Source organism: Schistocerca gregaria, unplaced genomic scaffold (assembly GCF_023897955.1).
Source record: "Schistocerca gregaria isolate iqSchGreg1 unplaced genomic scaffold, iqSchGreg1.2 ptg000514l, whole genome shotgun sequence".
Lineage (NCBI taxonomy): Eukaryota > Metazoa > Arthropoda > Insecta > Orthoptera > Acrididae > Schistocerca > Schistocerca gregaria.
The window spans coordinates 1,066,774-1,082,776 of NW_026061915.1; the positions used below are offsets into that span (position 1 = coordinate 1,066,774).

The following is a 16,003-nucleotide window of genomic DNA, read 5'->3' on the forward strand; positions in this document are numbered from 1 at the left end:
TCGTGAAAGGAAAACTATGCAAAGATGTACACTTAAATGGCACGACTGAGTAGCACACACACAGTAATATCTGAGGAATGTCCTTCGACACGCGCAGAACGAAAGTCTTCTCGCGAACGTACAGCGTCTCTGAAAAAAAATCTCGTGACTATATTCCGGCGTTACGGCCAGGTTCTCATACAAATGAGCAAAAAAGGGTACATTTGAAATTCTTTTTGAGACAATGAAAATACATTCGAAAGATCTGTTTGGGAATTACGAGTGATAATACTATGAGCTTAATTTTAGATTTTCAATAAAAAATGGCGCCCGTAATTATGATTTGATCAAGGGCCTGCGAGACTGGAGTACGCAGAGCGCGTGCAGTGTGGCACCTCATATGTTACCTGAATTCAAAAATGGGTAACATCAGTTGATACTACATTATTCCTCTGAAATTGAAAATGGATAACATCAGTCGATAAAACATAAAATTTATGGGAGCGTATACCTAACCGCAATGAAACAACCTTAAATTTAACGATACAGTGCTAATTCGAACTTTGAGTTCGATTTTTGAGGGTTTGTTTCACTCCTTATGCCTACACAAAAATTAGTTAATATTAACAAATGTCATATTATAGCTATAAGTTCCTAAGAAAAGTGTTTACTTTTAGGGGTCAGAGGTAGATGTTAAGAGAACGAACCACTTTTAATTTATGCTGCATGCCGTTCTGAGAAAATAGTTACCCGAAAAAAATGTGTTCAAAGTTTAGGGAAAACATTTAGTTATATTATTACTTCGATTTGCATGAACTGAGTGTTACATATATATTTTTAATGTCGCTGAAAACGAATCTGAAGTCAGATTTTCAATATTCAAAACAGCTAATCCAATACGGAGGGCAACCGATTATGTTTTGACCAATTTTTACCAAAAATGTATTTTCGTTATTTACGTTTAGTCTGCAAGTCAAGGAGTATTTATCAACCCTTCCTCTACCTCTGATTGTTCCTAGACAGCAACTTCCTGTTCTTCTTGGCAGGAAAAGCCGATCTGTCTAAGCTGGATATGCAGCACTCGGCAGCCTGCACTTGATATTCGTCCGTATTTTCGGTGAGTATGTTTGCATGCATTCTGTAGTATGAATCATTTTGAGCACGTGCGACACGGGACGAGTTATCATCTACATCTATATGGATACCCTGCAAAACACATTTAAGTGCCTGGCAAAGGGTTCATCGAATCACCTACACAACTGATAATTAATTGAAACCCTCAGCTGCCGACAGGTGTTGTTGATATACTTCGATGGGGACAGCTGAAAAGTGTGCCGCTACTGGGACTCGAACCCAGGATCTCCTGCTTACAAGGCAGACGCTCAATCCATCTGAGCTATCGAGGGCACAAATGAACAGCACGACTGCAGGAATTTATCCCTCGCACGCTTCCCGTGAGACTCACACCCCGAACCGCCCACAATCCGATTACGTAATGTACTTAATAGGTATTTGTCCATCCACTCATTACTGGCTCACACTAAGGTGACGATTCCCGTAAGATTTCCGGTAGCCTGTGCGCATTCGCACAGACGAAGGTCAATGGCTGGGTGACGTTTAACCATATATATGAAGATAGTAACTGTTTTAGAAAGAACAGGCGCCACTGACAACCGTGCAGCTCTTCTAGAATACATGATAGACCGGCCGATGTGGCCGAGCGGTTGTAGGCACTTCAGTCGGGAGCCACGCGACCGCTACGGTCGCAGGTTCAAATCCTGCCTCGAGCATGGGTGTGTGTGATGTCCTTAATTTAGTTAGGTTTAAGTCGTTCTAAGTTCTAGGAAACTGATGACCTCAGATGTTAAGTCCCAAAGTGCTCAGAGCCATTTGAACCATCAGTCCCTATGTTTACACACTACTTACAGTAACTTATGCTAAGGACAACACACACACAACCATGCCCGAGGGAGGACTCGAACCTCCAACAGGGGGAGCCGCGCGAACCGTGACAAGGCGTTGGACACATGGCGGGTACCCCGCGCGGCTCATGGCAGCCGTGACACTGCTTCAAACAATGGACTGTAGAAACTTTTGTAAAGCACGGATTAAAAAAAAACTTTCTGTTCCAAGAGTCTAGACAAGTACACCTTTAAAAAATGCAACTACAAAGAAATTGAATTTTCGAACGTTTTGAATGAGAACCTGTCCTTATGGAACACCGTTGATCAAATGTCACAGGGATTATATACTCAGGTTTCACATGTGGATTAACACTTTCTAATCAATATCCGGAATGACCAGGGCTTAAAACTTTGAAGAGTTAAATTTCAAGGGCCGTTCTCTTGTATGCAAATAGTTTCACAGTAGAAATTTCTCTAGTTTTATTTATTAATTTATTTATTTATTTTTTGCTGTAGGTAAAGAAGGATAGCATTGTGAGGAGGGGGAAGGGGGGGGGGAGGAATCTCGCCTCTCCCACCTTGGAATTCTCAGTACAGAATTTTTATTCATTACGAGATTCTTAGCCACTTGCAGAAGTGATTTCGAGTGATTCTGCAAAACTTTTCCTTTAGCCAATCGTAGCAACTATAGGATTCCGTTCCTGCTGCATGACATGTCTCGGAACTTAAAGTGACCAACTCATTTGCATAAAGAGCTAGCTTATCATCCGCTTCTTTACTTGCGTAGACCGTTCATGGTCTGCAAAGAATTTTTTTCTTTAATCGTTTTTTTATGTCTTTTATAAACTGCAACACTTTCTAAACTTTCTAAACTTAGCGCCGTTGAAGCATGGTCTTTTACTGAATGATCAAAAAGCAATGCTGACAGCAGGAGTCCAAGGTTTTTATTAATCAAGCCGTTTGTATTCTTGTGGTGATATCTCCGTACAGTCTTTCATTCCCTAACGCATATTTCTTTATATCTAATTGAGAAGTGAAATACCGGTTTTCATAGATGCAGATTTAAAATATTTTAATATAACGCAATAAATATTTCATTAAAATTTTCATCCCCTTATGCTCGAAGTTCCAAAACCAGAAAAACACGTAGTTTTTAAAAATTGTAACATATTAGCCGAATACGAATTGTCAGATATATTTAGCAATCCTTTCATAATGAACCATTTTCTGAAACATCTCACACCCTTTAGGGGTTGGGTTTTCAAAAACAATTAAACACGTATTCTTCTATTTAGAGCCGAGGAGCCAAATTCAAATCTTCATCCATTTAATTCTAAAAATGCTTTCATAGTGAAATATTTCATAAAACATTACATCCCCTATTTCACTCTATTAGTGAGTTAAATTTCCAAAAGCAACGAAACACATTTTTTTTACATCCAACCGAGATGTCAAATACCTATTTTCATAGATGTAGCTATAAAAATGCTTCAGTAGTTCTTTAATAATGATTTATTTTCAAAAAATCTTCACTAATTATTTTATCCCCCAATGGAAGAATTTCGGAAAATGCTAAAAACCTGTTTCTTTTTTGTATCTGACTGAGACACCAAATGTCAATTTTCGTAGTTTTGTAGTTATAGCTTCAATAGGGACATAGGGACATATTTAAAAAAAAGACTTTCAACCCATGTTTCACCCCCATAGGAGTGAAATTTCGAACAATCTCTTCTTAAATGATGCTTTCAGCGTAAGATTTACACCTTCATCAAATTTCAAGTCCGTATACTTTGCAGGTTGGGCTGGAAGGCTATGGGTCAGTGAAACCTGTGCCCCTATTGCACCTTCTTGGAGGTTGTAGTTCCAAAAACAGTGAAACACGTAGTTTTCTATAACACAATATTCATAGATTTCGCTTTAAAAACTCTTTCGCACTGAAATACTTTTCATAAAACATTACATCCTATATTCCACCCTCTTAATCGTTGAATGTATCAAAAACAGGTTTTCATATATTTCATGAAACATTTCATCCTCTGTGATATGGGGTATGGTAGTGACACACCAAAATCACAATAGTAATCCGTTGTAGTTGCTACATATTTTATTACAATCAAAAGCATTATAAAATCACAAGGCCAGATCAGTTGGACAAATAATAAATAAATTTCGTTAAGTGGAACGAGACCCGTAAAACTTGAAATTTGAATATGACTAGGTATATATACTTAGGTAAAGCTTTACTTAAATAGCACAAATGTCCATAAAATTCATAGCAGAACTCTCACTACTTGCAATCAGGGGAGAAACAGATTAAGCGTAAGAATACAGATATTTAACGTTCGGCTTGCCAACTTTCCTAAACAAAACTGTATAAAAATGACTAAAACAATTAAGGGGGTCCTTTAATTTTGACTAAACGGACCTTCAAATTTACTTACTCAGTTGATTAATCAACAATATTCTTAGAATGATTACAACTAGAACATGACTATATGACAATACCCTTAAAATAAGGTTGCTTCAATATTTCGTGTGAATTGGCGATAGACGCGAGCAGACCAAGGATTCAAATCAATACAAGAGATCCACGAGGCAGAGAATGACATGGAAATATACTCAACATGGCAATGCAATTGAACTTTGGATGCTATAGTTCAGCACCGGAAAGATGGAATCACGCAAAAGTGACAACATAACCCAAGATGTAAAGGAGAGGACATGGCCTCAAATATCTCTCTGCCGCCGTGGTGCTCTGCTCCCAGTATGCTAGCGTCGACCGCTGCCAGTTATCTCTAACACAACACACATCAAGAGCAGACAATTTTCTGAGACATAAACTACACAACCCTATCTGGAGAACAGGTGAGCAATACAACTGGACTGAAACCAATGAGCCTCCGTGAGTTACTTGGCCAGTGCCAGCCCTTAAACTTTGATTAATAAGATCGCTAAAAATCATACCGAAGTTAAGATGACGAGACTTATCTCCAGGTTCGCCATATTAGTGGCAGAGACAATAAATTGGCGACGCTCTTATCCGTATGTTCGCGGCAGAGTCTGGGGAAGGCAAGGGCCACGTGGAGCCGGATCTGGGGGTCAATTTCCTTCTCTCCGAGACACCCGGCTTCTTCTGCGACTTAGCCGGCAAACAGGAGAGGACCCCGGGTGGGGACCGATTCGGCAGCAGTTGGCGGATGGCGAGGTCTTCGGGGGGTGGGGTTGGGGGGGGGGGGTGTCTTGTGTAAAGGGGAAGACAACCGTGGTGAAGGGAAGGTCTGTATTCCACAGGAACGAGTTAGCATGGCACTCAGATATTTCCACGATTCGGCGGTAGGGGATCATTTAGGGTTCTACAAGACCTTGAACAGAGTTCGGGAACACATGTTTTGGCCCAACCTATATGGCGATGGCATGCGATTTGTTGGCAACTGTGTCCAGTGTAAGCGCGGTAAGCCCGATGTTGGGCCGCACAGAGAACTACTACAGTCGGTTAGCGAGCAGTGTCCTCTGGACCGCGACTCAAAGATCGAAACATCGATCGACGGAAACTGGCGCCAGAAACGCACCAGCTCACTCTATTTCATCCCCTTAGGGGTTGAACTTCCAAAAACACGAAAATACGTATTTTCTTATTTGTAACCTTGAAGTCAAATACCAATTTTCGTAGATATAGCCTTAAAAATACTTCCATAGTCCTTCCATAATTTTTTATCTCAAGATAAAATGTTCACCTACTATTTCACCTCATAGAGGTTAAATTCCCAATAATACTGGAACACATATTTCTTTATTTCTGACCTAGAAACCAGATACAAATTTTCGTCTGCCTAGCTTCAAAATTACCTTAATAGCTACATGTTTCAAAAATCCTTTCATTTCCTGTGTATCCCCCTTAGAGGTGGAATTTCGAAATATGCAGTATAAGCGGTATAAGATCAACAACCTTTCCAAATCTCAAGGTTTATTTTCCTTGGCGGTCTGGACTGTGTGAATTTCATAGTAATGGCCTCCACACAAACACACACACACACACGCACACACACACACACACACACACACACACACACACACACACACACACACACCACTAACAATGCCACCACCACCTCCTGGGGAAATTTCTGCAGACGCCCTTGTTCCACTGCAGTCATATTTTGCCGACGACCTACATTTAGCAGCGTGGGAGGGATAGTGTCGTGCAACAGACAGTATACTCAGTAGACAACGAACTGTTCGTTGTGAAATCAGGGACATAGGAACCGAGACTGACACAGAAGGTGCTGAAGGTGAAGCACACTAGACTCGTGTCTACCACGGCATCAAATAGTATCGATTTACTATGAACGGAAGTTCCGAAAAGTGAGCAAGTAATTTTACAGTAAATTCAGTACCGATGGTGAGGATATACAACGAAAAACATTTCTATAATATTTCAGAAATAATGAAACATTCCACTCAAGTCGCGCGGCAGAAAACGCAATGGATATGCTTGCACTTAAGACGGAAGGCCCCACGTGCTTACGCAGGCTTACGACAGATCGCAAAATTCGGCAGTAGGCGTAAGCCAACCTCTTGTGCTGCCATCTGTTATTGATGCCAGGCATCAAGGTCTCAGTAGTTCGACCATCCACTGGAGAGTAGTTGCTTTATAAGTACTCCGTCTTCAGGCCACGAGTGACCTACTGGGACAGCACCATCCGACCGCCGTGTCATCATCTGTGGAGGATGTGAACAGGAGGGGCGGGGATCAGCACACTGTTCTCCCGGTCGTTATGATGGTTTTCTTTGACCGGAGCCGCTACTATTGGGTCGAGTAGCTCCTCGATTGGCATCATGAGGCGGCCTGGATGATCACCCATCCAAGTGCCTTCAACGCCCGACAACGCACTTAACTTCGGTGATCTCACGTGAACCGATGCCACCTCCGCGGCAAGTCCGTTGCTGCAGATATTTTAGAGTAGTTGTTACGTTTCATAATTATCTAGTTTACGGGGAAAATGTAAAAAAAGGCGATTGTCACCGAAGCTACAACTAATCTGAATTTCTGGTTAGTTATCAAGTGGTCTTATGTGCAAGCCTGATTTTTTCATCCTTTGCGGTGGGAATGATTCAAACCCGTCATGTTCTTCTTATGAGGTGTTCTATTTATTTTGCACACAATGATCGTTTGTAGTTGTGTTGAGTTACCACCTTGATAAATTTTTGGATGGCGCACGTTTCATAACTGAGATCTGCGCTTGCGCTTAATGGCTGAAGGTCAATTAGCGTAATGAGTAGTAGCGAATGTTATAGTAACATGTTTGTAAATTATTTCAGGTAAATTACCTTAGTAGTATAATATTATCAGTATACCAGTACAGTATGTGGGCCAATTACGTTAGTCATGGAATACTATCCGTATAAGACTATGTCACCTTGATGTCTCGGAATTTGCTTCAATTTTGGAATCCACGAAAGAACTGGAAATTTTCCTTTACACAGCTTTCCATATAATTTCTATTACAGTGATTCAGTCTTGTCTGTCACTCGACTTTTCTGACTGTGAAATAAATTCTATCGCTCATGTGCTTATTACCTCTTCGTGTTTCCATTTGCCGATATTGCGCATAAACACATACATATCTCAACGTTGCTATGTACATTGATGGAACGACACACTTTTCTGTGGAGACACTGCAGTTTAGAGATAGAAAAACCGATCAGTTAAAACGACATGGGTATTTTAGTTCTGAATAACCGATGTCTTTCGGTATTTGTTTGCTCTCGGTTATAACAAGTATCTTTTTATATTTTCCTGATAACCACGTAAAAACAGATATACCAATTAGCCACAGTTGTCGTAGTAAAATTTTTAGTTTTCAAATAAACCTTTTTTAAAAAAGACGAGTAATTTTTATTCGTAAGATTTCCATAGCTCTTAAATACTGCGTTATTACAGAAAAAATGGGAAAAGTGATGTATGCCACTTTAATAACACTGCTGATAGAAACGAGCAACAAGTGAATTGGTCCAACATTGCCGAGACAATACTGTGCCTGTTATACAAGCAGTGCGCGAGAATGGACGCAGTTTCTCGCTGTTGTCGAACGTCAGTTGTAACACAGAATGGCACCATCTGGAAGCCTGGAAGTATTTTACGATATGCAGTACGAGTGAAGCACAATGGTCGATTTGGTCGACTTGCGACATCATACAAGGAAAAAAGTTAAAATTTTACAAATCATTCATAGTTCGGGATAAAAATAGAAAGTGCCTGATCTGCTGCCTGTGTCTACGTTATCTGCTTTTAGCCGTTAACAGAGAAATTAAAACGAAAAAGAGAGTTCTCCTGCCGCAGTTTTCACTCTTTATCGCTGGATTATACGTAATGCCCGCATAGTGCTGTGATAACCGATTTAAATATAATTTTTGAGCAGAGTTCTAAAAACTAAAATCAGTAGGATAATACTGGCAGTTTTCTGTGGTATAGAAGTACTCGCTATATTTTGAGAGAAACAGCGAACAGCGGACAAAGTTTTATTGGACTATTTAATTTAAAGAAATTAGAATTATATTAATACCGTCAGTTGCTCACGGGCGTTGATAAATATCAACGTGGACAAGTGAAAATGTGTGCCACGACCGGGACTCGAACCCGGGATCTCTTGATAAAATGACAGACGCTCTATGCATCTAGGCCACCGAGGGCACAGTGTATGGTTCGACTGCAGGGACTATCTCGCGCACGCCTCCTGCGAGACTCACATTCTTACCTTGAATGTCCATACACTACAGTCGTAGAGTCCCACTCCAACACACTCATTCCTCGTGGAAGACATGTCCATATCCATATAAGTATATGGTTCTGGCAACACCAGCCATGACCTTCTTCTGTGAAGATGCACAAGTATTCCCCGAACTGTTACGGGACTTGGTAAGAATGTGTTCCACGAGTAATGAATGTGTTGGTGTGGGACACTACGAACGTAGTGCGTGGACATGGAAGGTGAGAATGTGAGTCTCGCGGGAAGCGTGCGCGAGATAGTACCTGCAGTCACACTATCGTCTGTGCCCTCGGTGGCTCAGATGGGCAGAGAGCCTGCCATGTAAGCAGGAGATCCCGGGTTCGAGTCCCAGACAGGCACACATTGTCACCTGTCCCCGTTGATATATATCGACACCCGTGAGCAGCTGACGGTATTAATATAATTCTAATTTCGTTCTGGACGGCTGCAGGTCATCATAAATGTATTTGACGTTTTGATTCCATTTATCAAGAAACTGAGAAAGTAAAAATTTTTATCTTTGTTTGATTTCTACGTTTACAAGAGGAAATAATGTAAATAAAATACTGAAAATCGGTTATTACAAGAACTGGTATTGTGACGGGCTTTAACAATTAGGTTAAAGTGGGGCTGGGAAACTGATAAGAGCCGAAAACCAGTTGTTTGAGCGATAACCGACATTCCCACTGCTGTTGTGAGTGGTAAGATTGACGCGCAAGGACATCTAGAACAGTTTCTCAGAAAGGTTACTGCAACTCTGATGTTCTCAAAATGAACGGGCCAGCCATTGGCGTCCGCGAGGGGGAAGGGGAGGGGGAGGGGAGGAGGTGGGGAGGGGAGGATAGGCAAAAGGGCACTTTCACCCGTCGCCCCTAACCATCCTTGGAATCTGGAGTAAAGAGTTTTTATTCGTTACAGTATACTCATACTCTTCCAGATAAGAATTCTCCACAATACTGCTAAACCTTAGCTTTGACCAGTTGTAGCGCTTATAGAGTTAGGGTCTTGTAGCTTGATGCACCTCGTAACTGACCAGCTGATTTGTACACAGAGTGCCAATTTCAGAATCATGCACTCCAGCCCCGACGCGCCTTCCCCCCTCCCCACCACTGGAAATATTTCTGCAGACTCCAGTCTGCCACTGTGCATATATTTTGATAACATCCTGGTTTTAATAGCATCGAAGGAACAGCATTGTGGAGTAAAGGGTAGACCTAGCACAGACCACACCATTCACAATGAAACGCATCACTTAGTAGATGGTGAAGTACTTTCAAGCTAGCCAGATAGAAACAGAACCTCCTGGCACTGTATCTAACCCAAATTCTAATCTTACACTAATCTCTTGTATGTACCTACCACGCCCTCAAAGAGCCAACGATTTACTATTATCAAAAGTTCCGAAAAATGAGGAAGAAATTGACCCACACTTTTTTCCGTTGTTCATTATTTCGATTACCCCATAAAGGGAATGGACTTGTAGCCACAGGTTACACAAGCGATAAATGGTTTAAAATACATAAAAAGAGATGACAATAGGAAACGATTTTTAAAAACACAATGATGCGGCTTTTACGATTTTTACAGGAAAAAAAAATGGATGACAAAATAAAGGTTTTTCAAAAATATGCTGGTGGACAATATTGGGGATTTTTTATCTTTATAGATGACTAGCGGAAAAGCTTGGTGTTGACCAGGCATTTATTTACAGCTGTGCGTCCACGTCCGTACTATGCAGCGTCTGGCCTTGTCCTGAGTTTTTATGACGTATCTCCTGAAACATGTGTCGTACAATGATATAATTTTGTAGGTGCATTCAGCGTCATATGCGGGTACTGTCTGCAAAATTTATTGCGAATATAGTAGCAAAGAAGTAACAAATTTAAATGTCACGAATGCTGTGATCCCCACACACTTGGGTGCAACCAATGTACACAGGATGCTTGGCTCGATCATTATGGCTACCATCACCGCTGGTCGAAATTGGACCAGCTGTGTCGACGTAGTGAAAATATAAATGTGCATAACATGGTAAACGTCCATTCTTTCCAGCCATCAGACCTGATCTACGATCAAAAATATCATGTAAAAGTGGTAGGGGCAACGGACTTGCCGCAGTGGATACACCGGTTCCCGTCAGATCACTGAAGTTTAGCACTTTCGGGCGTGGTCGGCACTTGGATGGGTGACCATCCGGGCCGCTATGCGCTGTTTCCATTTTTCGGGTTGCACTCAGCCTTGCGATGCCAATTGAGGAACTACTCGACCGAATAGTAGCGGCTCCAGTCAAAGGAAACTACCACAACGAGTGGGAGAGCCAGCTCCTCCTCCACCCTCAGTGAGAATGACGTGGCGGTCGGATGGTCCTGATTGGCCACTTGTGGCCTGAACACGGAGTGCTTTCTTAAAGGAGTGCTCCCTACATAAAACTGACAGTCTTGACTCAGGGACTGTCAACGGTAAATGCTGCATTGGACCTACGAATACTATTAAAATAACGGTTTGAGTTCTCTTTAGTTGTGCAATCATCTGAAGTGAGTCCTTATTGAAGTAAGCTGAAAAATAGATTTTATGTTAATGGCGGATAAATTTTATGTTAATGGCGGCAAATTAACTTTACCCTAATGACACACAAGGTCAATGCCGTTCCATCACGTAAAGTATTCTCAGATCGAAATGTTTTGCATTACCAAATCTCCAATGTAGATCCATCATACCGCAATTATAATTCTCAAAATAATTTGGAGCTACGTTCAATGCATATTTAAATGCATCTTTCAAAACAATACCAGAATTCTCATTAGATCATCATTATCAGTGCCTAGAGTATTCCAATTATTTCGTCTACCAAAAACCGCGTCTCACTATGGCTTTTTCAGTACGCTGTTTTGTTTTCCACTGCTGACAATAGAAACGATCTGGCAGATGTGACATTGTAGATGTCCAGTATGCGTGTCTTAATGCAAATAAACCGTCTGGAACATTTACCCTTTAACCTCCCTAGAATGGGATTTCATGGAACGTTATTACTTTCCTGTGTCCATTTCTATCACACCAGCTGATCGCCACGACTGGGGAGAGTGAGGAGGGGGTGGGGTGAAAGTTGGCAGCACTTTGAGTGGCAGAAACCTCACGTTTCCGTCATTTGTTTTCATAATGACGTAGTGCCAATTCGTCACATTGGACGCTTTTCTCTCGGAAACGTTTACATTCATCGTCTGGATATCAATGTCGCCTTCTGAGGTATGCAGTCGCACCACTCTGTACGAAATAGGTTCTAAGCTGATGCAGTTGACAAGTAACGTCGAAATATATCGTCACCTCGAAATATATCGACACCTCGAAATAAATCCACACCCAGAAATAAATCGCCAACCCGAAATAAATCGCAACCCTCGAAATAAATCGACACCATGAAAAAAATCGAAACTTCGAAATAAATCGACACCTCCAAAAGACAGCTACATCGAAATGATTAGATATCCCGAAATATATCGACATCTAGACGCATTTCAGCTTACCATATAGATCGATATCTCGAATCTCACGGACGTCTCGAGATAAATCGAGGTATAGAAATATATCGATATCTTGAAATATATTGGTACCTAGTAATATAAAGATATCTCTAAAAATACAATATCTAGAAATTTATGGATTACTTGAGATATAGAGGTTTCTTGAAATATATCGATATCTCGAAAGGAATCGATATCTGAAGTACACCGATACATGGAATAATATATCGATAGCTCGAAATAAACAGACAACCCGATTTGTTTCGGTATATCAAACTAAATCGATAACTCGACATAAATGGATACTTCGAAATCAATTGATACCTCGAAATAAATGGATGCCTCAATATAGATAGATATCTCGAAATAAATCGACATCTCGATATAATGAGTGCTTCGACATAAGTCGATATATCGAAATGAATCGATAATGGGAAAGAATGGACGTCTTGAAAAAAATCTGTACCCCTAAGAAAACGATTCTCGAAATAAATAGGTATATCGAAATATATCGCTATCTCGATAAATACCGATATCTAGTGGTCGGATATATGTTTCAAGTTGACTTGACATATCAGTATAGTTCGATATACATCAAAATACTTTGGATTTTCAATATACCGATAGATTTCTAGACCTCGGGGAAAAAATCGCCGATCCGACCTCAGTGCAAAAACGCAGACCTAGGGAAAAAACGCCGACCTCGGGGAAAAACGCCGACCTTCGGAAAACTGCCGACCTCAGGAAAAATCCAGTTCCATTAATTTACACAGACACTAATATATGTCACCATTAGGTTCTCAAAATACAACCAAATTCCTGGTATTTATCACCTCACACAAAAAGTGGTCGTGACAGAAAAGTCTCGTTCTTTAGAAAGTTTAGAATGAGATGTTCTAAATATTGCAGTTTATCCATTTACAATAATCTACAAGCACTGCACAATGAGAAGAGACTGTCAACCATAGCACTTTGAAATAGTGGACAGCCAGGAAGACAGAGGTTGCATTGCTGTTTCTAATCCTCTGGTGCTTGAGATTTAGAATCCAGGATTGCCTCGAATGAGAACAGCAATAATGGATGTCCTGCACCAGTGTAGAACTTACTCTGGAACTCCACAGAAAATCACAAGGCACAATTATATCACATCATTCTCAGCAAACTACAGAAGCCTCTAATGGACGTAACAACGTTGTCACCTCCTTCACCAGTGAAAGATCTTAATAGCTATTGAGTCAAGAGTAGGTGGCCAATTAATAATTTGTTGTTCAAAGCTAACTTCAGTGTATATGGGAATACTCAGTGGACATCTTTAACCATCATATTTTACTGTCTATGATATGTCAACTTCTCAGACTATAAGTATAAGCAGAGCTTGGTCTTTCCCAATCCGAGATTGTTTAGAATGGGTATCAAGGGAATCAGATCCACTGGGCATTTAGAGCAACCTGCTTTAAACAATATGAGCAGGCAGTAGACACAGACACAGAATTTGGAATTTCTCTGTGAAGTGGTTACCTTCATCGTCTGAAAACTTATGTTGTGTGCTGCGCTATGTGGAGGTACTAATAGCAACACAGTAAAACACAGAAGAAGCTTATAAGTTGATGTAATCAGCCAGTAAGAAGCAGTAAACTTTAAGTTTTAGTAATCGATTATTGACTTATTATCCGGCTTTGGTGCCTTGACATTACCGACGACCTTAAGATTTTGCATGAAGAGAGGCCTAAAAGCCACGTTACACGAGAGAATGTGAAAAGTGTTCATATGTAGTAAAAACCTAAGAAATAAGCCCGTTTTCGTCATTTGCTATCAAATCGACGTATTGCCAGAGCGTTACATTGGCAGCTTTTCTCTCTGAAACGCTTACATTTATCGTCTGCAAACTTATGTCGCGTGCTAAGGAATGCTGAGACACTAAAAGCAACACAGTAGAACATAGAGGAAGCTTCTAGGTTGATGTAATTAGCCCGTAGGAAACAGTACAATTCAGGTTTTAGTTATCGATTAGTTGGGAGCTCCAATGTTAGGCGCGTAATGGGGCCCCTTAGGGATACGGCGGCTAAGGAGGGGAAGAAATCCAGTGTGCACTTCGTGTGCATTCCGGGAGGAGTCATTCCTGATGTGGAAAGGGTCATTCCGGATGCCATGAAGAGCACAGGGTGCAGCCAGCTGCAGGTGGTGGCACATGTCGGCACTAATGACGTGTGTCGCTTTGGATCAGAGGAAATTCTCTCTGGATTCCAGCGGCTATCTGATTTGGTGAAGGCTGCCGGTCTTTCTTACGAGATGAAGGCAGAGCTGACCATCTGCAGCATCGTTGAGAAAACCGACTGCGGACGTTTGGTGCAGAGCCGGATGGAGGGTCTGAATCAGAGGCTCAGACGGTTTTGCAACCTTATTGGCTGCAGATTCATTGACTTGCGCCATAGGCTGGTGGGGTTGCGGGTTCCGCTGAATAGGTCAGGAGTTCACTACACTCAGCTGGCGGCTACACGGGTAGCGGAGGCTGTGTGGCGTGGACTGGGCGGTTTTTTAGGTTAGAAGGCCTCGGGAAAGTGCGGGATGGGCTGCAATGTCAAAGGGTGCTTGGCAATTACAGGACGTGCTTGGATCAAGGAACAGTCGGAATTATAGTTGTAAATTGTTGTAGTTGCGCTGGAAAAGTCCCTGAGCTTCAAGCGCTAATAGAAAGCACAGAAGCTGATATCGTTATAGGTACAGAAAGCTGGCTAAAGCCTGAAATAAGTTCTGCAGAAATTTTTACGAAGTCTCAGACGGTGTTCAGGAAAGATAGATTAGGCAGAATTGGTGGTGGAGTGTTTGTGTCTGTCAGTAGTGGTTTATCTTGTAGTGAAGTCGAAGTAGATACTCCGTGTGAATTGGTGTGGGTGGAGGTTATACTTAAAAGCCGAATTAAGTTAATAATTAGCTCCTTCTACCGACCCCCAGACTCCGATGATACAGTTGCAGAACAGTTCAGAGAAAGTTTGAGTCTCGTAACAAATAAATACCCAACTCATACGGTTATAGTTGGTGGGGATTTCAACCTACCCTCGGTATGTTGGCAAAAATACTTGTTCAAAACCGGTGGTAGGCAGAAAACGTCTTCCGAGATTGTCCTAAATGCATTCTCCGAAAATTATTTCGAGCAGTTAGTCCATGAACCCACGCGAATTGTAAATGGTTGCGAAAACACACTTGACCTCTTGACCACAAACAATCCAGAGCTGATAGAGAGCATCATGACTGATACAGGGATTAGTGATCACAAGGTCATTGTAGCTAGGCTCAATACCATTTCTTCCAAATCCATCAGAAACAAACGCAAAATAATTTTATTTAAAAAAGCGGATAAAGTGCCACTAGAAGCCTTCCTAAAAGACAATTTCCATTCCTTCCGAACTGACTATGCGAATGTAGACGAGATGTGGCTCAAATTCAAAGACATAGTAGCAACAGCAATTGAGATATTCATACCTCATAAATTGGTAAGAGATGGAACGGATCCCCCGTGGTACACAAAAAAAGTCCGAACGCTGTTGCAGAGGCAACGGAAAAAACATGCGAAGTTCAGAAGAACGCGAAATCCCGAAGATGGGCTAAAATTTACAGACGCGCGAAATTTGGCACGTACTTCGATGCGAGATGCCTTTAATAGGTTCCACAACGAAACATCGTCTCGAAATTTGGTAGAAAATCCGAAGAAATTCTGGTCGTATGTAAAGTAGACAAGCGGCAAGACGCAGTCAATACCTTCGCTGCGCAGTGCCGATGGTACTGTTATCGACGACTGTGCTGCTAAAGCGGAGTTATTGAACGCAGTTTTCCGAAA

The 16,003-nt window shown here is 41.4% G+C and overlaps 1 non-coding gene across 1 annotated transcript; it reads right to left on the reverse strand.

The window, feature by feature from the left end:
- Positions 1-1,311: 1,311 nt before the first annotated feature.
- Positions 1,312-1,386, reverse strand: Trnat-ugu (transfer RNA threonine (anticodon UGU)). Its single transcript has one exon. It is a non-coding gene; the product is annotated as a tRNA-Thr (tRNA).
- Between the last annotated feature and the right edge of the window lie 14,617 nt (positions 1,387-16,003).